This window comes from Brienomyrus brachyistius, chromosome 1 (genome assembly GCF_023856365.1).
Source record: "Brienomyrus brachyistius isolate T26 chromosome 1, BBRACH_0.4, whole genome shotgun sequence".
Taxonomy (NCBI): Eukaryota; Metazoa; Chordata; class Actinopteri; order Osteoglossiformes; family Mormyridae; genus Brienomyrus; species Brienomyrus brachyistius.
In genome coordinates, this window is record NC_064533.1 from 41,295,775 (window position 1) to 41,320,234 (window position 24,460).

Genomic DNA, 24,460 nt, shown 5'->3' on the forward strand with positions numbered 1-24,460 from the left:
CAGAAAAGGGGTGTGCTGCTGGTGCTTGCAGCTTAGCCATGGGCAGACACTCTGTGGTGGCGGCAGAGGCTTTCTTTGTGAACACCGCCGGGTTCGCATTGGCATGGCCATTAGTTCAGTAGAACAACAGCATCACACTAACATTCCTAAATTACATCTGGTGGTTGTTTTGGCATATTATGCTAATCAGATATCCATTCTTAGCAATGCACATATATCGATTAATTCATTTGATATAAAAAGTAAAGGACAAAAAAAAACATGAAATCAGATTAAAGGGTATGCAGAGAATTGTGGTGGGGGGTTGTTGGACAAAGAAAAGGTGGATGACACTGCCATGAGACCATCGCAAGACAGTGGGTGAGAACATGATAGCCTCCGTTTCAATCAGTAAGAACAGAAGATCAACAAGACATGTCTGCAGATATTCAGATATTCACTGTTGTTACCACAGTGGAATGTTGTCTCCACTTCTTTTTTCTCCGGCTGGTAGCTTTCGGTGGAGTCGGGGGCGCTTCTAGCAGTTTGGCCAGAAGACCGTACGGTAAGCCCTGAGCTGTAGCTCCCTTCAGCCGTTGCAGGATTTCACACACCTCCGCTGCGAGGCGCGCGTCCTCGGACAAGGATATGTTCTTCAGTATATCCCTTGTCTGGAAGGCAAGGGCTCGCAGTCTGTGGTCGTCACTCACCTCAGGCTGTTGTAGCAAATGTAAAGCCTCATCGACTTGACCGAGGTATTGCTCCTCGGTCAAGGCAGGTGTCTTCTTGTTGAGATCTGTCATTCTGTCATGTCTTGTGTATGAACAGGTAGCGGGGAAGCAGATCCAGGATACAAGAGTCCAAAAAACGGGGGTTTATTAAACAGACCGGGGAACTCTACAGGACAAACGTCAATGACAGATCTGGGGAAACGAACTCCGATGTAGATTAAAATACACAGGACTTAATAAGCAAAACAGGAAACAGCTGATCACAATCAAGAATCCACATGAGGTAACGAGGGGGGCATGGTACACAGGAGGATTGGACGCTATGTACTTTTTTTATGTTTCGGCAAGTGTTCCAAACTGCATTTTGCAATGGCTATATTTGATCTCAAATTACAAACTTAAAAATCTGACATATTTACAATGTACATTAAAATAAAGATGAGTGTAGTGACAAAACAAATATATAACAAATAATTTATTTGCCATGAATTAAGTTTAAGATATTTGAAGAAATGTGTGATCATGCCCCAGTCAATGAAAGTGTGTTTCCTACACCTAGACCCCAGAGGATTAATACTTCCGACAAGTGAGGTTTTGAAAAGAAGACAGATTACAGATTTAATCAGTGTTTTTTTCATGTTTCTACAATAAGATTTCAGCGAGTTATGAACTGAAATACACAAGAAAGATATGCCGCATTGCCGACGATGCCGTCGACTCCAGAGGGTTAAACTGATTGCCTTATAGTTTGCTGGATTACTTCTGTCCCCATAAATAAGGACCAAATAGATGAATTAGACAAACCACAAACAGCTAAGGAACTATTTAATTTAATTCATGTCTCAACTACTGAATTCTGGACAGAGACATGCATGAACACCTTCAATATGACTAAAAACAGTAACCTGCAACTAATTAAATATAGGATAATTCACAAAGTAGACATCACCCAGCACAAGACGCATAAAATGGGCTTTATAGAAATGCATACACATTCACAGTATGCATTACACATGGCAGATATCCATTTCCACTCCCTCTGGCTTTGCCCACAGTTCAAAGTTTCTGGAAAGAAATAATTTACCAAATCTGCACTGTACTGCAGAATTCCACTCTCTCCTTTCATCCGTCATCTTGGAGATCTCTCAGACATAACTCCAGTACAACCCATACTGGTCACCTTAGCTATTGCCAATAAAACTATCCTGTTAAACTGGAAAACCAAACACACAGTAAACCTCACACAATGGTCAAACATAATGAGACATACAGCTAAACATACTGAAAGATGTTTCAATCACCAGTCAATCACCTGACCTAAATCCCATAGAAAATCTATGGAGAGAACTGAAGATCAAAGTTCATAAAAGAGGCCCAAGGAACCTTCAAGATTTAAAGACCGTTTGTGTGGAAGAATGGGCCAGAATCACTCCTGAGCGATGCAGACGACTGGTCTCTCTATACAAGAGGCGTCTAGAAGCTGGTATCACCAACAAAGGCTTTTCTACATATTACAGTGTGATCAGTACCCTGTGTCATTTCACTTTATTTATTATGACTCAACTTTTATACTGAAATGTTCTGGTTTCTTTGTATGAATTCAATATTTGGCTTGATGGCAACATCTAGTGGAAATTTTGTGGCAATAGCCCACTCAGTAATCCCCTTACTGATAAAAATGCTGATGTGTCAAATACTTATTTTCCCTGCTGTATTTCATTTCTTTTTTTGACTGGGATGATACTAGCATAAACAACTTAGTTTGCTGCAGTGTTAGGTCTAACCCTTTTACAACATGGATTTGAAACACAAATTAAATTATCAGTCTCCAGAGTCTGCTTATAGTGCTCCTTCAGTCAAAAAGTCTCACAAAGTGTGCAAAACTAAAGTTAGCAGAGGCAAAGAACTTAAACATCTATCAACATCTGCAATGCACAATCACTTGCATTTAAAGCATCCTACTTTGGTATCTACCCAAACCCCCAAAGCTTCCACATCAACAACACAGCCATATCTTGCACCTGCATGTCACACACCCACTTTACCTACTGCATCTTGGCTGCTTTTAATGCAAAGGAGGTTTACCCACCCAACCATGCTACAGCAAAGCAGATAACAAATACAGTAGGAGAAATGATCTGCACTGACCTGATGCCATATTCTACAGTCGAGAATGTAGATTTTCACAAACTTCTCAAAGTGGTGGCAGCTCATTACCGACTACCATCTCGTTGGCACTTCTCTCATAAAGTTGTGCCACAACTTTCTAAAGATGTGCAAACAAAGATAAAGGAATCCGTTATAAATGGAAGGGGAATTTGTAAACGTGAAATAGTATTTCTTAACATGGAGGTTATAAATGTAGATCACACATAAGCTAATGTTTTGCATTATCTCCATAGTCATGTGAAACAATGGGAAAATGATGTTGGAGGAAAATCTTCGTTTGAGTTTTTGTAACAGATAATACCTCCTGTCACGCCGTCACAGACTGGAACCACAAGCTGAGCTAGGTTACGGCTAATGAGAGGGCACATATAAACAAGCCAAAGTCCTCAGTTCAACGCGAAGTATTGCGCGAATGATTTCAAGCCTTACAGAGCGTTTACTTGTCCATCGTGTTACCCTCATTCCCAACCTGTTCCGTTTACCCTGTGTTTATTCCTTACCTGTTTCATCTTCCTTTTCCAGACCCGCTCCAGAACCTGATCCGTCTCCCCTGCCGAGTCCGGCACGTCCTGTTCCCACTCCCCTGTGTGGTCCCGTCCCGTGCCTTCCCGTAGGACTGACTCCCCGGCCTCTGACTTACCTGCCCGTTTACCGACCAAGATATTCGCCTGTCCCCTCCATTACTTCTGCCTGGTACAGCTTAATAAACTCCGTTCTGGTTTGCATCCCTGGATCTGTGCTTTCCTGCCCAGGAACGTGTGACAGAATACTTCGCCGAATCAAGATGGATCCAGCAAACCGTTCGGCTCTGGAGGACCGCCTGTCTGTGGTGGAGCAACTTCTCACGGCTCAGGCTGCTAGAACCCCGCTGCCCACTTCCCCGCCTCGTCCGATGGCCACCACTCCCATTGCAATGCCGGAAAGATATGACGGCAACCCCGATCAGTGTCGGGGGTTCTTAATGCAATGTGGTATCTACGTCGAGGAACATCCCGAAATGTTCAGCACTCCGGCAGCCGAAGTAAGATTTGTCATTTCCTTACTTACCGGACGTGCACGGGAGTGGGCGAATCAGAGCCCTCTCATAGACTCCACCCGAGACTTTCATCGTGCTCTGGTGTAGGTTTTCGATCATCCAGCGGTGGGGCACCGGGCCGGCGATCGACTCCTCGACTGCCGTCAGGGGAACCGCTCAGCGGCAGACTTTTCCCTGGAGTTCCGCACCATAGCGGCGGGGCTTCAGTGGACGGATAAGACACTCCTGACAATCTTCCGTCGGGGCTTAAACCAGGACCTCCAAGATGAACTCGCGTCCCGAGGTGAGGCGATGACCTTCGACGAGTTCGTCCGGCTGGCTGTCCGTTTGGACAACACAGTAAGAGATCGCTGTCACCGTCGGCACCAAACCGAAGCCCGCCGAGTTCCGCTGAGTCCGGCTCCGGAAGCAACAGAGCCGATGCAGCTGGGAAGATCGCCCCTCACCGCTACCGAACGCAGGAGAAGAGCTCAGGGAGGACTCTGCCTCTATTGTGGGGAAGCAGGACATTCCATTCGACTCTGCCCAGTGTGCCCGCTCCGGGAGGAAGAAACCCCCCTGGTAGGTTACTCACCGATTGCGCCGTCTGCCCACCGACAACTCACTGTTCCGGTGATTATGGGTTCCGAGGGAAATAAGGTTTCCGTCCGGGCACTGGTAGACAGCGGGGCAGCGGGGAATTTTATCGATCTCACCCTCACACGGCAATTAGGGTTACCGCTGAAGAAACTCGCTCAACCGCTCTCTGTGCTGGGGGTAACCGGCGAGAGAATGAAGGAAGGAACCGTTCGTTTCTGCACTCAGCCCTTCACGCTGCGCACCGGTGCTCTCCATACGGAGGAGATTGTCGTATATGTTATACCGCAGGCTAAAGACCCCCTGATTCTGGGGTACCCCTGGCTAAGTCAACACAATCCCAAACTCAATTGGAGAACGGGTGAGCTGACTGAGTGGTCCGCCGAATGCTTGTCCACCTGCATGTCTATTCCATGTCGAACCTTCAGCGTAGAAAGCCCCAGACCTGAGGATCTAAGCCGGATTCCTGTGGAGTATCAGGACTACGGGGACGTGTTCAGCAAGGCAAAAGCCTTCACCCTGCCTCCGCACCGCGACTGCGATTGCTCCATAGAGATCCAGGAGGGGGTGAAGGCCCCCAAGGGTAGGTTATACCCTATCTCCCTGCAGGAGGAGGAATCGCTGGAGGACTACATCCAGGAGAGTCTCAAGCAGGGGATAATTCGTCCCTCTACCTCTCCCATGACCGCAGGTTTCTTCTTTGTTTAAAAAAAGGACGGAGGACTCCGTCCCTGTTTCAATTATCGAGCACTAAATGCCATATCAGTAAAAAGAAGAGAACCGTTGCCTTTGATTCCTTCCTCTCTCGAACAGCTACGAGAGGCCCGCATCTTCACCAAGCTCGACCTCCGAAGTGCTTACAACCTTATCCGGATTAAGTCGGGGGACGAATGGAAGACCTCCTTCATTACCAGTAAAGGGCAATATGAGTATCGCGTGATGCCTTACGGCTTAGCTAACAGCCCTTCCATCTTTCAGGCATTCATGAACCAGGTGTTCAGGGACCTCATTCATCAATGCGTTATAGTGTACATAGATGATATTCTCATATACTCACCAGATGAGAGATCCCACATCCGACACGTCCGCCAGGTCCTGCAACGGTTAAGGGAACATCACCTCTTCGCTAAAGGAGAAAAATGTGAAATCCACCAGACCCAGGTCCAATTTCTCGGATACATCATCGGCCAAGGAACCGTGGCCATGGAGGAGAAGAAGGTAGCCGCTATTCGCGACTGGCTGAGACCACGCAACCTCAAAGAACTGCAACGTTTTCTAGGGTTTGCAAATTTCTACCGACGTTTTATACGCAACTTTAGTCAAGTAGCAGCTCCTCTCACCTCGCTAACCCGGGGTGGAACCTCTCCATTGGCCTGGTCTCCAGCGGCTGAGGCCGCCTTCATGCGGCTGAAGAAAGCCTTCTGCTCAGCACCCGTTCTCGCCCAACCACAACCTGATCTCCCCTTTGAAATTGAGGTGGATGCCTCCGAGGCCGGAGTGGGTGTGATCCTTATCCAAAGGAATTCCCAGACCGGCAGACGGCACCCCTGCGCCTACTATTCCAAAAAACTGACCGCTGCAGAGCACAACTATCCTGTGGGGGAGAGGGAACTGCTTGCAATTCGCCTGGCCCTAGAGGAATGGAGGCCCTGGTTGGAGGGAGCACGCCACCCTTTCGTTGTCTTCACGGACCACCGTAACCTAGAGTACCTCCAGTCAGCTAAACGTCTCTCCGCTCGCCAAGTACGCTGGGCCCAATGGTTTTCCCGGTTCGAGTTTCAGGTACGGTATCTTCCCGGGAGCAAGAACATAAAAGCGGACGCGCTCTCTCGACAATTCGACCCCCCCTCCAACCTGGAACAGACCGACCCAATCCTTAGTCCCACCTGCTTCGCTTCTACTATCACCTGGGACCTAGAGGAGAACATTCGCCGTGAGAGCGAGGGAAGGACTCCTCCAACTGGCTGTCCAGAGGGGGCCCGATTCGTTGCACGGAAACATCGCGGAGCCCTTCTCCACTGGATACACTCCCAACGAGGGATGGGACACCCTGGGACAGCGGCCACTCAGCAACTGGTTTCCCGCAGATATTGGTGGCCAGGCTGGAGAAAGCAGGTGCAGGAGTTTGTTGAGTCCTGTCCAGACTGTGCACAGGCTAAGACGCCTTCTCAAGCTCCCGCCGGTCTTTTGCTTCCGTTACCAACACCCACCCGTCCATGGTCCCACATGGCCATGGACTTCATTACGGATCTTCCCCGGTCGATGGGGAAAACCACCATTCTGACCATGGTTGACCGGTTCTCAAAAATGTGCCGACTGGTCGCACTTCCAAAACTGCCCTCTGCTTCTGAGGTGGCAGAGACCGTCATAGAGAGTCTGTTTAGATACTATGGACTGCCGGAGGACATTGTCAGCGACCGGGGACCCCAGTTTAACTCTCGGGTGTTTAAAGAGTTATGTCGCAAGCTCAATATCACCCTCAGCCTCTCATCCGCCTACCACCCTCAGTCAAACGGCCTGGCTGAACGGACTAACCAGGAGGTGGCCAAGGCCCTACGTCTGCTGTGTCGATCCAATCCCTCCGGGTGGTCAACACACTTGGTGTGGGTGGAATATGCCCTCAACGCCCGGGTGAGTCCCGTTACCCGCCTTTCTCCTTTCCAATGTGTTCTAGGGTACCAGCCTAGGCTCTTCCCGTGGGACTCCCCGGAAGGAGCAGTACCCAAGGTGGAGAAATGGTATCAGGATAGTCGACAAGTTTGGCAGCAGATACAACGTGCTCTAAAGAACCAAGCCCAGAAGCGGAAAACCCAAGCAGACCGACGACGACGAGCGGGACCCTCTTATCGGGTTGGTCAGTTAGTATGGTTGTCCACACGCAATCTACGCATACCAGGATGTCGGAAACTAACCGCACGGTACATCGGACCCTTCCGCATACTGCGGCGGGTGGGGCCGGTGACCTTTCACCTTCAGCTGCCCAAGGTGTACCGCATATGCCCCACTTTCCATGTATCTCTTCTTAAGCCAGTAAAACACAGTCCCCTGCGGCCAGGCATCCCGCAGGTGAAGGAGCCCCCCGTGGAGATGTCAGAGGAGGACTCCTCCACTCAGATCCACGCCCTGCTAGACTCCCGCCGCCGCAGAGGACAACTGCAGTACCTGGTCGACTGGGTAGGGGCGGATGCTGCGGAACGCAGCTGGACTCCGGCCGCCGCCATTCCTGACCCTGCCCTCAAGGCGGCCTTTCACCTTGCCCACCCTGCCCGTCCCGCTCCGCGTCCCCGGGGTCGGCCCCGCAAGCGCCCTCGGCCTCCGGGAGGCGGCCGTCAAGGGGGGGGGTACTGTCACGCCCTCACAGACTGGAACCACAAGCTGAGCTAGGTTACGGCTAATGAGAGGGCACATATAAACAAGCCAAAGTCTTCAGTTCAACGCGAAGTATTGCGTGAATGATTTCAAGCCTTACCGAGCGATTACTTGTCCATCGTGTTACCCTCATTCCCAACCTGTTCCGTTTACCCTGTGTTTATTCCTTACCTGTTTCATCTTCCTTTTCCAGACCCGCTCCCGAACCTGATCCGTCTTCCCTGCCGAGTCCGGCACGTCCTGTTCCTGCTCCCCTGTGTGGTCCCATCCCGTGCCTTCCCGTAGGACTGACTCCCCGGCCTCTGACTTACCTGCCCGTTTACCGACTGTCATATGGAGACCTGCAGCGGCTGGATTTACAGTGAGAAGACTTCCCCAAATGCAGTGGAACAACACATCTTTATTTTCCATGCAGCTCTTCCTACAAGAACTTCACATCTAGCATCTTTACAGCACAACAGAAGAACAGAAAAAACCCTCTGACAACTGGCAGCCTTAAATACTTCCAGCTGTCACCGACTAAACCATTCTTCCACTCACAGGTAGTTTCTTAAATTCCCCCCTTCCACCATAATACACAACACATCAACCTACATATATACTTAAATACATTTAACATTCATATTAATACATATCTCCCTCTTTAATCTTACACAAACCCCATATTATAAAACCCAAAATCCCCAGCACAACAGATTCCCCACTCTCCCTTAAGCCCTGGTCTCTCCCGGAACCTTTAAATGGTGTCTGGACCCAGGGGACATATTTGCCCAAACACCTTGGAGAAACACAAGAAGAAAGGTGAGTAACCACATCTTACAATCAGTTCTTTGCATCAATTGTTCTTACTGGAGAGAGAGAGGAAGGATACCGCTTTTGTCAAAATGACAGGTCGGGTCAAAGGTCACGTTCAAAAGTTCAGTGGGCGGAGCTTATGTTGTAGTGGGTTGAGCTTGGTTGTGTAACTGACGCAATAGCATATGGATTTAATTATTTATTTAAATATTTTTTTTTGTCTTCTTCCCCGGGGGGTTGGTTGTGTAACTGCTGCAATGGTATTTGTATTTAATTATTTATTTATTATTTTAAATGATTGTGGCTTAGGGGGCCTGGGTTGGTTGTGTTAGTGCTGCAATGGTATTTGGATTTAATTATTTATTATTTTAAATGCTTATTTTAAATGTTTATTATTTTAAAATGATATTGAGGAGAGTGCTTATGAGTGTGTATTATTTTAAAAATGATATTGATGAGAGTGCTTATGAGCGTGTGTTATTTGAATAAGTTATTATTATTATTATTTTGTGGTGCGCGGGCGGGAGTGAGCGTGGCTGGGTTACCTGATGGAGCGCGAGCGTACGGTGTGCGGTAGCGTGGTAAGGTCCCCGGGCTTCGGAGAATCAGCAAAGGACTTATTCACATACTGGTGCGGTAGCGCGGAAAGGTCCGCACGGCTTTGGATAATCCTCGGAGAGAGCGATGCGGGAGAGCTGAGAGGCGTGCTGCTGCGCGAGTCTGAGAGAAACTGTGAGAGACTGTGGGATAAAATGGTAAAGTTGGAGCAAAGAATGAGAGGAGGAGGTGCAGGGTCTATCGTCCAATAAAAACGCTCGGCGCTAGTTTTGACCGTGTGTTTTTTCCTCACGCGAGCGTTTGTATCACATCGGCGTATGGCGCCAATTTGTAAAGGTCATAAGTCGAGACATACATCGAGTCTGTCAATTTGTCCGGCAGTAAATTCTGCAGGGCCGTGCCACCTGGCCATCGAGGCGCCCCCCTACCCGGCCACGCGGGCCATACATCGAGTCTGACACTTTTGCCCTCCAGTAAATTCTGTTTAAAGTTTTGTTTTCACATACGTCCCAAATTACAGATAATTTTCTTACACAGGCACGAGTAGCATCATCAAGGCCGTACCACCTGGTCATACATCAAGTCTGACAATTTCCCCGCCAGTAAATTCTGTTTATAGTTTTGTTTGTCATACATGACCGTGCAGATATGGGGTGACAGAGACAATTAAATTGTATTGCGGCGAGCGGGGGGGGGGGGGGGGGCCTATTCCTCCTAGGGCAGAGGCACAAGTATCTTCGAGGTCTTACCCTTCCTGCCAGCCAAAGAGGTTCATCCAGGCCTTACCCGGTGAGTATATTATTTCTTTTATTCGCGTGATAAAAATGCTAATTAATTAAATTAAATTAAATTAAATTAAAAATAACATTCTAATAATAGGTATTCTCTGTTTTTTCTATGTACAAGAGAGAGAGACTGCGCTGACCGGTCAAGAGAAAATCTACAAGAGACCTGAATCAGCAGTGTTATAAAGCACATAGCCAACGCTAATTAATAAAGAATTTAAGCATAATAGCCCAGACGTACCATGGCCTATAGCTGGTAGAAACGGAGCTATCCTACGACCTACAAGATAAAAGCATATGGCACCAAATTGGAATCAGTAGTCTTTAAAAGAATAAATGGACTAGCAACTGTCTCTGGGGGAGCACCCCCGGTTAGGTACTATTAAGCAGCATTTAGTGACATGCATCAAAACACATTTTTTAAAACTTTGACAGAATAAAGTCTTAGTTATTTTAATAAATACGTTTTTCAGTAAATGTTTATTCACGCGCATGCGGACAAACACACACCCCGGAGGTCAAACTAAAAAAAAGTTGATACAAACTACAGTTGTATCGGACACGCACACAAAAACACAAAAGAGTTTGCTCAATCAAAAAAACACCAAACATATATAGTTCACGTTTTTTATTAAAATGTATAAGGATTGTTTTGATTTAAATTAATATGAGTGGAATATAAGTCATTTACGCAACAGGATTTGAGGAAGAACCTAAATAGCAGCTAGAAATGACCGACCAGGCAGGCAGAAGTCTGCTTTTCTTATCTCACAAGTCATGGAAGGGTGGGAGGGGGGGCCACATAAGTGTGGGGTAGGAACTGTGGAATCAGGCAGGGGTGTAAGAATTTAGGATATAGTCTTGTTATTTTAAAGAAGGTGTACATGATTATTTAATTATATTTAAAGAAGGTGTACATGATTATTTAATTATATTTAATAGGAACCAGTAAGCTGCATTTAGCACCATGCTGCAAATACACATTAAAAACTTTAAAGAATAAGGTCTTAGTTATTTTAATAAAGACATCCTACAAGGTGCCCACGGCCCCAGCTTATATAATCTACAAGCTTGATCTGAGATGCTTGCTGGAGTACAATGCTAAGTTGACAACGGTAACGGAGCTGCAGACTGTTTGATAGTTAATGAAACATAGTTCAAATTCAACAGTGTCAGCAGTCATCCACTATGCAGGGAGACTACAGATTCACTATAACGACCCCATTTATCTGCTAGAATTATTTAAAAATTGTTTTTGACAGAATAAAGCCTTAGTTATTTTAATAAATATGTTTTTTCAGTAAATGTATATTCATGCTCATGTGCACAAACACACACACACACACACACACACACACACACACACACACGCACACCGGTGGTCAGGGGCTATAGAGTTTAACTTTAGGTCTGTGAAAGTATAGGACCGCCATGTGTATACAGACCCCAAAACATACTAACTTAGTCGTTCATGAGTCTTATTGTAAAAAACCACACAAAATAGACTTGTAAATTTTAAAGAAAACACATTAACAGCTTTTGTTAATGTTTAAATGTATAAAAACTTTAGATGTGTTTGTTAAACAGTCAAACAAAAATGTGTTATTTTAAAGTAGTATAAAATATAACCTTAACTTTGGACGCAAGATGAACAACCTACACAGACACAAACACAGACAGACACACACACACAGCAAAACCCCAAGCATGCGCACAAGCGCACAACCAAAGGTTGGGAAGTGTGCTTTCCTTATCTCACAAGTCATGGAAGGGTGGGAGGGGGGCCATATAAGTGAGGGGTAGGAACTGTGGAATCAGGCAAGGGTGTAAGAATTTAGGATATAGTCTTGTTATTTTAAAGAAGGTGTACATGATTATTTAATTACATTTAATAGCAACCAGTAAGGTGCATTTACACATTAAATGCAAATACACTTTAAAACTTTAAAGAATGGTAATATAACTTGACCATAGTTTTTAGTTACACAAATATTTTAAGACGTAACATGAACGTTTTTCAAAGTAAGATGTACAAATGTTTTAAAATGTGACATGAAAGTTTTTCAAAGTAAGATGTACAAGTATTTTAAAATGTAACATGAAAGTTTTTCAAAGTAAGATGTACAAATGTTTTAAAATGTAACATTAAAGTTTTTCAAAGTAAGATGTACAACTGTTTTAAGACGTAACATAAAAGTTTTTCAAAGTAAGATGTACAGATGTTTTAAGATGTAAGATGTTTGGGTGTTTTACAAAAACATTTTGTTATATGTTTGCAGCCCAAACGTATTTTTAAAATGTACAAAGTTTTATGCATTCATTTTGTGAATTAGTTTTGAAATCTAATATGAACATGGCTTTTATTTTACAAAAGCAAAGTTGTAAAAAGTTTGTAGGGATTTTATCAAAGGAGATTTTGTTAATGTAATATGAAGTTTTTTTTATTTTCAAAGTTGCACAAGTGTTTTAAAATGTATCATGTATACGTGTGTTTTATTTTTCAAGCTTGTGTACATTTATCAAATGAGTTTTTAAAATGTACCATGACCGGGTGTTTTATTATTCAAAATAAAAGTTGTGCATATGTTTTGTTATATGTATGTAGCACGGTTGTGTTTTTAAAATGTACTAATTTTGTGGGGTGGTGGGAATAAACCGTATTTAAAGGGGTACCTCTCATGGAATCTACCAATCTTTAACAGCTGATGAACCCTGAGCCACACGGGGACTGGGAGTTTTAACCGTGAGACTCGACACCTAGGCATTAGATCCTTATGTCAGCAATGCTCCCCATGCATGTACCCAGTGTAGGGTCAGGTCCAGAGAAAGCTGTAACTACGAGTGCAGCTGATTAATAGCATTTAATTTATAACAGGAGGAGCTAGTAAACTACATTTAGCAGTCGCATTAAAACACGTTAAAGACTTTAAAGAATAAAGGCTTAGTTATTTTTTAATAAAGATGGCTTTTCAGTAAATGTTGACTTCCCTACAAGGTGACCCCCAAGGCCTATGCTTATAGCATCCGGGTGCCTGATTTGAGATGCTTACTGAGGATGCCATGTTAACACCGGTAACTGAGCTGCACCATCTGTCACACTTAATGAAACTTAGTCCTAATTCAACAGAACCAGTCGTCATCCACTTTGCAGTGAGATTTCTGAGCGAAAAGTGAGCGAAGTTTCATTTTCTTACTTTACCACCTATCGGTTAGTAAGGGAAATGGAGGCGGTAATATGTCGGACACGTCAATGGCACTGAGCGCGAGGGAGTGTGCGGTGTGGCGCGAGCTGCTAGCTGATGTAACGCTGCGAACAGTGGGGCTCTTACGTTTTTAAGATGCGGCTAACTATCCCCGAGACACTTTAGCCAGGTTCGTGTATATTTGCTCTTAATGCTGCGGTCAACGCCAGGAGGGAGCTGGCTAGCAATAACATCTTTAGCTGGTCTTAAAGCTTGCTGTATTTTTCATTCAGTAAATACACGGTTTAGAAGAAAACCTAATCGACATTTAAATAAATAAAAAATAAACGTACAAAACTATTGAAATCCACAAGAAGCATGTGCATATTTTTCTGGTTTGCATGTTATGTGTGGTTGTCTAAGCACCGTCGGCCTAGTGTTTGATAGGTGATGGAGAAGCATACGGTCGTAAACTGCATGCGCTTATGCCAACAGGTGTTTAACATACAAACATAGACGCTTTTCTCTAACGTAAAACATTTAAAGGCTCATTCTGTTTTGTCGACATTCTTTAATTTTATTCAAGTAGCCTCTAATCACCTTACACTTGTTCTATTTTACTGTAGAGTATTTTAAAACAATGTCACTGAAATGTCACCACATGTCAAAGCTAACAAGGTAACATGATTGTATCAGCGGAACAAAAAGCCGTCGCCTGGATATGTATAGACAGATCATGTATTGCTCAGCAAATCGACAGCATTTTGAAATCTATTTGTATCTAGACAAATATATTGGGAATGAAGCGTCGCGTTTTAAGAGGCAGACATTGAGGCCGAATTTAAGTTGGTCACAAATGTATTTTTCTTCTGCAGCTAGAAGCGTCGTCTGAGCCTGATTTTAACTGGCATGTCGGTGTGGGATTCTTATAGTAGAAGTTATGTGAATTGCGGTACTCTGAAATTAAGTGATATGTGTATTAGAATCGTGAAGTGTCATCTTCCTTTTGTTTTAGCTTCCCCCTAGGCATTTTTATGAACTGTATTGCAATATCAGACAGTGTGTCATGAATTTCTGAAGGCATGTTATATATGACCGTTCCTTGGATACGTCTCTTGTACAGTAGTTGCAGTTTGTCTGGACAAGACTGTTTGCCTAATGTGACATGGTGAACAAGTCCTGTGATTAAAGCATGTCTGCTGCTTAAAACATTGTGTTGTATGATGAAGGTTTCTAGCCGGTACATGTTGAATTACATTAGAATATTCAAGTATTATTTTTTAAATCATTTAATGAAATAGGTATTTATCTCATTATTGATGATGCCTGTGGTCCACCTGTATGACAAGTAACCTGTCCCGGACAGAGGTTTCTTCAAGGCCTGTTGTAGGATCCCCATGGTGTAGCATTATGAGAAAGTATACAGGGAGTAGTACAAATGAGCAGTCGCCCTGCCCCTCTTTTACTCATTTTGGATGCTTAAATTACTAAATTGTGTCTTTAATGCTATTCTGTATGATTCTATGGTCTGAGTGAGTCTCCAGTACTACATGAATGGTAAACTTAAAAACTCTACTTCTCTTAGCTTAATAATATTTTCTTTCTTGAGTTGAATTAGTTTGTGTCTAATTTTCATTTTATTGATTTTCTGCACACTTGGATTATTTATTTGCCCCCTTGTCTTAAAGGCTAGAGGGGGTCTGTGCTTGTGACCTGGCAATTATTTTCGGTGTTTGTCACTAAACTTGCAATATAAAATTTGAAGACAGGTCTGTGACCTGTGCTTGCAACAAAAAACGTCTAAGTGGTAGTAGGCAAAGCACAGCACTGCCTATACTTTCTGAAAAGGCTAATCTTTTATGGCACAGACAGGAAAAGGTGATGATCCACTAGCAGCTCCAAGACGAAAATGGGGTTTATTAAAGAAAAACAGAGCACCCTGGGGTAAAATACTAAACAAAAAAGCCGTGAGGGGTCCGAAACTAGCTGGGAGAAATAAGATTGAACTAAAGAAATCATTAAGTAACACAACTAAGGAACTAGGCTAAACAGAGAGCAGGACTAAAAAACCAACCAGTCATTTCACAGTGTGTGTGTGTGTGTGTGTGTGTGTGTGTGTGTGTGTGTGTGTGTGTGTGTGTGTGTGTGTGGCACATGCATTCGTTTGTCCGTCCGTCTGTGGAGGATTCTTATTACCGCTCTTATCAGTGGCTCTGCCATTCGTTACAAGCCTGTTTGCCGGTAAGACGGCTAACTAGCCTTTTCCAGCAACATGAGCCAAGTCAAGAAAATGTTTATGCTCAGCCCCCAGCAACTGCGTACGCTGACCCAGAGGGCGACCCCGCATACCATCGGGGAATCGGCCCTGGGTGAACTCGAACACCAGATGCAGGGTTTAATAAATCAGCCGGCTATGCATCTGGATGAAAAAGTGAAGAGATACAACCAATTGCTACAGAGGTATCTGAATCTAGCCCGAAAAGAGGAAAATCAGGGGCGAGAAATTGTCCCCAGTCGCGCCGCCGCCGTCAGGCTGTCTCCCCTCCTCCTCCTCGTCCGTTTTTTCTTTCCGCTCTGTAAGGACAATTTCTCGCCCCTGATTTTCCTCTTTTCGGGCTAGATTCAGATACCTCTGTAGCAATTGGTTGTATCTCTTCACTTTTTCATCCAGATGCATAGCCGGCTGATTTATTAAACCCTGCATCTGGTGTTCGAGTTCACCCAGGGCCGATTCCCCGATGGTATGCGGGGTCGCCCTCTGGGTCAGCGTACGCAGTTGCTGGGGGCTGAGCATAAACATTTTCTTGACTTGGCTCATGTTGCTGGAAAAGGCTAGTTAGCCGTCTTACCGGCAAACAGGCTTGTAACGAATGGCAGAGCCACTGATAAGAGCGGTAATAAGAATCCTCCACAGACGGACGGACAAACGAATGCATGTGCCACACACACACACACACACACACACACACACACACACACACACACACACACACACACACACACACACACACACTGTGAAATGACTGGTTGGTTTTTTAGTCCTGCTCTCTGTTTAGCCTAGTTCCTTAGTTGTGTTACTTAATGATTTCTTTAGTTCAATCTTATTTCTCCCAGCTAGTTTCGGACCCCTCACGGCTTTTTTGTTTAGTATTTTACCCCAGGGTGCTCTGTTTTTCTTTAATAAACCCCATTTTCGTCTTGGAGCTGCTAGTGGATCATCACCTTTTCCTGTCTGTGCCATAAAAGATTAGCCTTTTCAGAAAGTATAGGCAGTGCTGTGCTTTGCCTACTACCACTTAGACGTTTTTTGTTGCAAGCACAGGTCACAGACCTGTCTTCAAATTTTATATTGCAAGTTTAGTGACAAACACCGAAAATAATTGCCAGGTCACAAGCACAGACCCCCTCTAGCCTTTAAGACAAGGGGGCAAATAAATAATCCAAGTGTGCAGAAAATCAATAAAATGAAAATTAGACACAAACTAATTCAACTCAAGAAAGAAAATATTATTAAGCTAAGAGAAGTAGAGTTTTTAAGTTTACCATTCATGTAGTACTGGAGACTCACTCAGACCATAGAATCATACAGAATAGCATTAAAGACACAATTTAGTAATTTAAGCATCCAAAATGAGTAAAAGAGGGGCAGGGCGACTGCTCATTTGTACTACTCCCTGTATACTTTCTCATAATGCTACACCATGGGGATCCTACAACAGGCCTTGAAGAAACCTCTGTCCGGGACAGGTTACTTGTCATACAGGTGGACCACAGGCATCATCAATAATGAGATAAATACCTATTTCATTAAATGATTTAAAAAATAATACTTGAATATTCTAATGTAATTCAACATGTACCGGCTAGAAACCTTCATCATACAACACAATGTTTTAAGCAGCAGACATGCTTTAATCACAGGACTTGTTCACCATGTCACATTAGGCAAACAGTCTTGTCCAGACAAACTGCAACTACTGTACAAGAGACGTATCCAAGGAACGGTCATATATAACATGCCTTCAGAAATTCATGACACACTGTCTGATATTGCAATACAGTTCATAAAAATGCCTAGGGGGAAGCTAAAACAAAAGGAAGATGACACTTCACGATTCTAATACACATATCACTTAATTTCAGAGTACCGCAATTCACATAACTTCTACTATAAGAATCCCACACCGACATGCCAGTTAAAATCAGGCTCAGACGACGCTTCTAGCTGCAGAAGAAAAATACATTTGTGACCAACTTAAATTCGGCCTCAATGTCTGCCTCTTAAAACGCGACGCTTCATTCCCAATATATTTGTCTAGATACAAATAGATTTCAAAATGCTGTCGATTTGCTGAGCAATACATGATCTGTCTATACATATCCAGGCGACGGCTTTTTGTTCCGCTGATACAATCATGTTACCTTGTTAGCTTTGACATGTGGTGACATTTCAGTGACATTGTTTTAAAATACTCTACAGTAAAATAGAACAAGTGTAAGGTGATTAGAGGCTACTTGAATAAAATTAAAGAATGTCGACAAAACAGAATGAGCCTTTAAATGTTTTACGTTAGAGAAAAGCGTCTATGTTTGTATGTTAAACACCTGTTGGCATAAGCGCATGCAGTTTACGACCGTATGCTTCTCCATCACCTATCAAACACTAGGCCGACGGTGCTTAGACAACCACACATAACATGCAAACCAGAAAAATATGCACATGCTTCTTGTGGATTTCAATAGTTTTGTACGTTTATTTTTTATTTATTTAAATGTCGATTAGGTTTTCTTCTAAACCGTGTATTTACTGAATGAAAAATACAGCAAGCTTTAAGACCAGCTAAAGATGTTATTGCTAGCCAGCTCCCTCCTGGCGTTGACCGCAGCATTAAGAGCAAATATACACGAACCTGGCTAAAGTGTCTCGGGGATAGTTAGCCGCATCTTAAAAACGTAAGAGCCCCACTGTTCGCAGCGTTACATCAGCTAGCAGCTCGCGCCACACCGCACACTCCCTCGCGCTCAGTGCCATTGACGTGTCCGACATATTACCGCCTCCATTTCCCTTACTAACCGATAGGTGGTAAAGTAAGAAAATGAAACTTCGCTCACTTTTCGCTCAGAAATCTCACTGCAAAGTGGATGACGACTGGTTCTGTTGAATTAGGACTAAGTTTCATTAAGTGTGACAGATGGTGCAGCTCAGTTACCGGTGTTAACATGGCATCCTCAGTAAGCATCTCAAATCAGGCACCCGGATGCTATAAGCATAGGCCTTGGGGGTCACCTTGTAGGGAAGTCAACATTTACTGAAAAGCCATCTTTATTAAAAAATAACTAAGCCTTTATTCTTTAAAGTCTTTAACGTGTTTTAATGCGACTGCTAAATGTAGTTTACTAGCTCCTCCTGTTATAAATTAAATGCTATTAATCAGCTGCACTCGTAGTTACAGCTTTCTCTGGACCTGACCCTACACTGGGTACATGCATGGGGAGCATTGCTGACATAAGGATCTAATGCCTAGGTGTCGAGTCTCACGGTTAAAACTCCCAGTCCCCGTGTGGCTCAGGGTTCATCAGCTGTTAAAGATTGGTAGATTCCATGAGAGGTACCCCTTTAAATACGGTTTATTCCCACCACCCCACAAAATTAGTACATTTTAAAAACACAACCGTGCTACATACATATAACAAAACATATGCACAACTTTTATTTTGAATAATAAAACACCCGGTCATGGTACATTTTAAAAACTCATTTGATAAATGTACACAAGCTTGAAAAATAAAACACACGTATACATGATACATTTTAAAACACTTGTGCAACTTTGAAAATAAAAAAAACTTCATATTACATTAACAAAATCTCCTTTGATAAAATCCCTACAAACTTTTTACAACTTTGCTTTTGTAAAATAAAAGCCATGTTCATATTAGATTTCAAAACTAATTCACAAAATGAATGCATAAAACTTTGTACATTTTAAAAATACGTTTGGGCTGCAAACATATAACAAAATGTTTTTGTAAAACACCCAAACATCTTACATCTTAAAACATCTGTACATCTTACTTTGAAAAACTTTTATGTTACGTCTTAAAACAGTTGTACATCTTACTTTGAAAAACTTTAATGTTACATTTTAAAACATTTGTACATCTTACTTTGAAAAACTTTCATGTTACATTTTAAAATACTTGTACATCTTACTTTGAAAAACTTTCATGTCACATTTTAAAACATTTGTACATCTTACTTTGAAAAACGTTCATGTTACGTCTTAAAATATTTGTGTAACTAAAAACTATGGTCAAGTTATATTACCATTCTTTAAAGTTTTAAAGTGTATTTGCATTTAATGTGTAAATGCACCTTACTGGTTGCTATTAAATGTAATTAAATAATCATGTACACCTTCTTTAAAATAACAAGACTATATCCTAAATTCTTACACCCTTGCCTGATTCCACAGTTCCTACCCCTCACTTATATGGCCCCCCTCCCACCCTTCCATGACTTGTGAGATAAGGAAAGCACACTTCCCAACCTTTGGTTGTGCGCTTGTGCGCATGCTTGGGGTTTTGCTGTGTGTGTGTGTCTGTCTGTGTTTGTGTCTGTGTAGGTTGTTCATCTTGCGTCCAAAGTTAAGGTTATATTTTATACTACTTTAAAATAACACATTTTTGTTTGACTGTTTAACAAACACATCTAAAGTTTTTATACATTTAAACATTAACAAAAGCTGTTAATGTGTTTTCTTTAAAATTTACAAGTCTATTTTGTGTGGTTTTTTACAATAAGACTCATGAACGACTAAGTTAGTATGTTTTGGGGTCTGTATACACATGGCGGTCCTATACTTTCACAGACCTAAAGTTAAACTCTATAGCCCCTGACCACCGGTGTGCGTGTGTGTGTGTGTGTGTGTGTGTGTGTGTGTGTGTGTGTGTGTTTGTGCACATGAGCATGAATATACATTTACTGAAAAAACATATTTATTAAAATAACTAAGGCTTTATTCTGTCAAAAACAATTTTTAAATAATTCTAGCAGATAAATGGGGTCGTTATAGTGAATCTGTAGTCTCCCTGCATAGTGGATGACTGCTGACACTGTTGAATTTGAACTATGTTTCATTAACTATCAAACAGTCTGCAGCTCCGTTACCGTTGTCAACTTAGCATTGTACTCCAGCAAGCATCTCAGATCAAGCTTGTAGATTATATAAGCTGGGGCCGTGGGCACCTTGTAGGATGTCTTTATTAAAATAACTAAGACCTTATTCTTTAAAGTTTTTAATGTGTATTTGCAGCATGGTGCTAAATGCAGCTTACTGGTTCCTATTAAATATAATTAAATAATCATGTACACCTTCTTTAAATATAATTAAATAATCATGTACACCTTCTTTAAAATAACAAGACTATATCCTAAATTCTTACACCCCTGCCTGATTCCACAGTTCCTACCCCACACTTATGTGGCCCCCCCCTCCCACCCTTCCATGACTTGTGAGATAAGAAAAGCAGACTTCTGCCTGCCTGGTCGGTCATTTCTAGCTGCTATTTAGGTTCTTCCTCAAATCCTGTTGCGTAAATGACTTATATTCCACTCATATTAATTTAAATCAAAACAATCCTTATACATTTTAATAAAAAACGTGAACTATATATGTTTGGTGTTTTTTTGATTGAGCAAACTCTTTTGTGTTTTTGTGTGCGTGTCCGATACAACTGTAGTTTGTATCAACTTTTTTTTAGTTTGACCTCCGGGGTGTGTGTTTGTCCGCATGCGCGTGAATAAACATTTACTGAAAAACGTATTTATTAAAATAACTAAGACTTTATTCTGTCAAAGTTTTAAAAAATGTGTTTTGATGCATGTCACTAAATGCTGCTTAATAGTACCTAACCGGGGGTGCTCCCCCAGAGACAGTTGCTAGTCCATTTATTCTTTTAAAGACTACTGATTCCAATTTGGTGCCATATGCTTTTATCTTGTAGGTCGTAGGATAGCTCCGTTTCTACCAGCTATAGGCCATGGTACGTCTGGGCTATTATGCTTAAATTCTTTATTAATTAGCGTTGGCTATGTGCTTTATAACACTGCTGATTCAGGTCTCTTGTAGATTTTCTCTTGACCGGTCAGCGCAGTCTCTCTCTCTTGTACATAGAAAAAACAGAGAATACCTATTATTAGAATGTTATTTTTAATTTAATTTAATTTAATTTAATTAATTAGCATTTTTATCACGCGAATAAAAGAAATAATATACTCACCGGGTAAGGCCTGGATGAACCTCTTTGGCTGGCAGGAAGGGTAAGACCTCGAAGATACTTGTGCCTCTGCCCTAGGAGGAATAGGCCCCCCCCCCCCCCCCGCTCGCCGCAATACAATTTAATTGTCTCTGTCACCCCATATCTGCACGGTCATGTATGACAAACAAAACTATAAACAGAATTTACTGGCGGGGAAATTGTCAGACTTGATGTATGACCAGGTGGTACGGCCTTGATGATGCTACTCGTGCCTGTGTAAGAAAATTATCTGTAATTTGGGACGTATGTGAAAACAAAACTTTAAACAGAATTTACTGGAGGGCAAAAGTGTCAGACTCGATGTATGGCCCGCGTGGCCGGGTAGGGGGGCGCCTCGATGGCCAGGTGGCACGGCCCTGCAGAATTTACTGCCGGACAAATTGACAGACTCGATGTATGTCTCGACTTATGACCTTTACAAATTGGCGCCATACGCCGATGTGATACAAACGCTCGCGTGAGGAAAAAACACACGGTCAAAACTAGCGCCGAGCGTTTTTATTGGACGATAGACCCTGCACCTCCTCCTCTCATTCTTTGCTCCAACTTTACCATTTTATCCCACAGTCTCTCACAGTTTCTCTCAGACTCGCGCAGCAGCACGCCTCTCAGCTCTCCCGCATCGCTCTCTCCGAGGATTATCCAAAGCCGTGCGGACCTTTCCGCGCTACCGCACCAGTATGTGAATAAGTCCTTTGCTGATTCTCCGAAGCCCGGGGACCTTACCACGCTACCGCACACCGTACGCTCGCGCTCCATCAGGTAACCCAGCCACGCTCACTCCCGCCCGCGCACCACAAAATAATAATAATAATAACTTATTCAAATAACACACGCTCATAAGCACTCTCATCAATATCATTTTTAAAATAATACACACTCATAAGCACTCTCCTCAATATCATTTTAAAATAATAAACATTTAAAATAAGCATTTAAAATAATAAATAATTAAATCCAAATACCATTGCAGCACTAACACAACCAACCCAGGCCCCCTAAGCCACAATCATTTAAAATAATAAATAAATAATTAAATACAAATACCATTGCAGCAGTTACACAACCAACCCCCCGGGGAAGAAGACAAAAAAAAATATTTAAATAAATAATTAAATCCATATGCTATTGCGTCAGTTACACAACCAAGCTCAACCCACTACAACATAAGCTCCGCCCACTGAACTTTTGAACGTGACCTTTGACCCGACCTGTCAATTTGACAAAAGCGGTATCCTTCCTCTCTCTTACTGGTAACCTTATTCTCCCTCAATCACCATTCCTTTTCACAGACCCCACCACCTTCCTTGATGAGGAGGCACTGCGCAGGATCTGAACCAAGGCCACCAACTGACTTCAAGATCCAATAAACCAGCAAACCCCTGTATGCCACTGTTCTCCTATGCAAATCCCTGGGTAAAGTACAATGCTAAATAAAATACTATTTATTAAAATAAAGAAAGAGTGTATCACTAATATACTATCAATTACAATAAAATAGTAAGGGAATCCTCTCCCTTACACTGACCAAGATATTCGCCTGTCCCCTCCATTACTTCTGCCTGGTACAGCTTAATAAACCCCGTTCTGGTTTGCATCCCTGGATCTGTGCTTTCCTGCCCAGGAACGTGTGACACCTCCAATATGATCAGGGTAATGGCTGATGGTGACTATGTGCACAGTAGGTACATGGCTCACACCCTACACCTAGTGGTAACAACTGCTTTAAAAGAGTGCTGGGGTGTGACTACCAGTTCTAGGAAGAGCTCAACCTCCCCATTCATACTTTGTTGCATGATGTGTCCTCCCTCCTTGTTGCAGGTGAAATCCCTCACTACATATGCTAAAATAAACCTACAAGTGAAATTATAGACTTCTCATTTATTTATTAATGGGTCAACTTAAGAATTCAGCAGGGGGTCAAATAATTATTTGCCTAACTGTGCATGTATTAGGACAAATTTGCAGGCGACTACGTTGCATATAATTAATCATTGTCCTCCTGTTACAGACATACAGGTGATTGAGGTGTATATTGATTCTGATAGGTAACAGCTGGGCACAATCGGGGAAGCACACGTGGATTATGAGGGGGCGTGGCACACACGAGGATCGGACGAGCTGGGCATGACACATTCATCTTCTTTTTGAAACTATTGTAGCGCCAGTGAAATGGCTTCACATCATGGAGCCCATTAACCTCACAGAACATGGCAGGGGCTGTATAAATAGCCCGTTTTTTGTGTTATTGTAAAAACCTGTATTCCTAATTGTTGTGTGTGCCCTTGCCTGTGTCTTGTATTAATCCTGTCTGATTCTCACATGCATTTAGCCATTGTGTAAACTACACTCCATGTGTGTGCCTTACTGTCCAGCATCTGACCTTCCTGCGTTTCCCTGTTATGTATGACAGAGCTGTCTTGTTTTAAACCATCTTGCCTCCTCTTGTGTCTGCCGCTGTAATGCCTGGGTCTGTGAAGCGCTACAATGTTATTTGATGTGGAATATTGTAAATACTGTATGTTCATTCTACAGTACATTGTAGGTTTCTTGCAAGGACAGTCATTTTTAAAATTGTCAGAGGTATGTTCGGCTCTCTGATATCTCCGCCAGAGTTCATTAAAGTCATAAAGCCTGCTTCATTCAAACAAAAATATTTCCTGGATATGGAAGTGTGTACTTGAGTGTCTGCACGCTTACATGTGTGCACACTCCCCATCTAGCTTATTATCCAGGTCAGGGTCACAGGGTAAATGCTTTCCTAACAAATGCAATTCTAAATACAGTCGAACCTTGTTACTACGTACCCCGGATACAACGTTTTCACCTTTTCAACGTACAGGTTTCTAATTCCCGTTTTTAGCCTATGTATTATTCCAATAGCAGCCATTGTTTACAGCGTACACGCTTACAGCGTAAACTTCGATACAACATCCGAATTTCTAGAGAAAATATGAA

At 42.9% G+C, this 24,460-nt stretch overlaps 1 long non-coding RNA gene across 1 annotated transcript; it reads left to right on the forward strand.

Moving 5' to 3' along the window:
• Window positions 1-8,188: 8,188 nt before the first annotated feature.
• LOC125704145 (uncharacterized) lies at window positions 8,189-23,015 on the forward strand. The gene is made up of 3 exons (XR_007381036.1): window positions 8,189-8,402; window positions 8,548-8,661; window positions 22,795-23,015. It is a non-coding gene; the product is annotated as an uncharacterized LOC125704145 (long non-coding RNA).
• The last annotated feature ends 1,445 nt before the right edge of the window (window positions 23,016-24,460 follow it).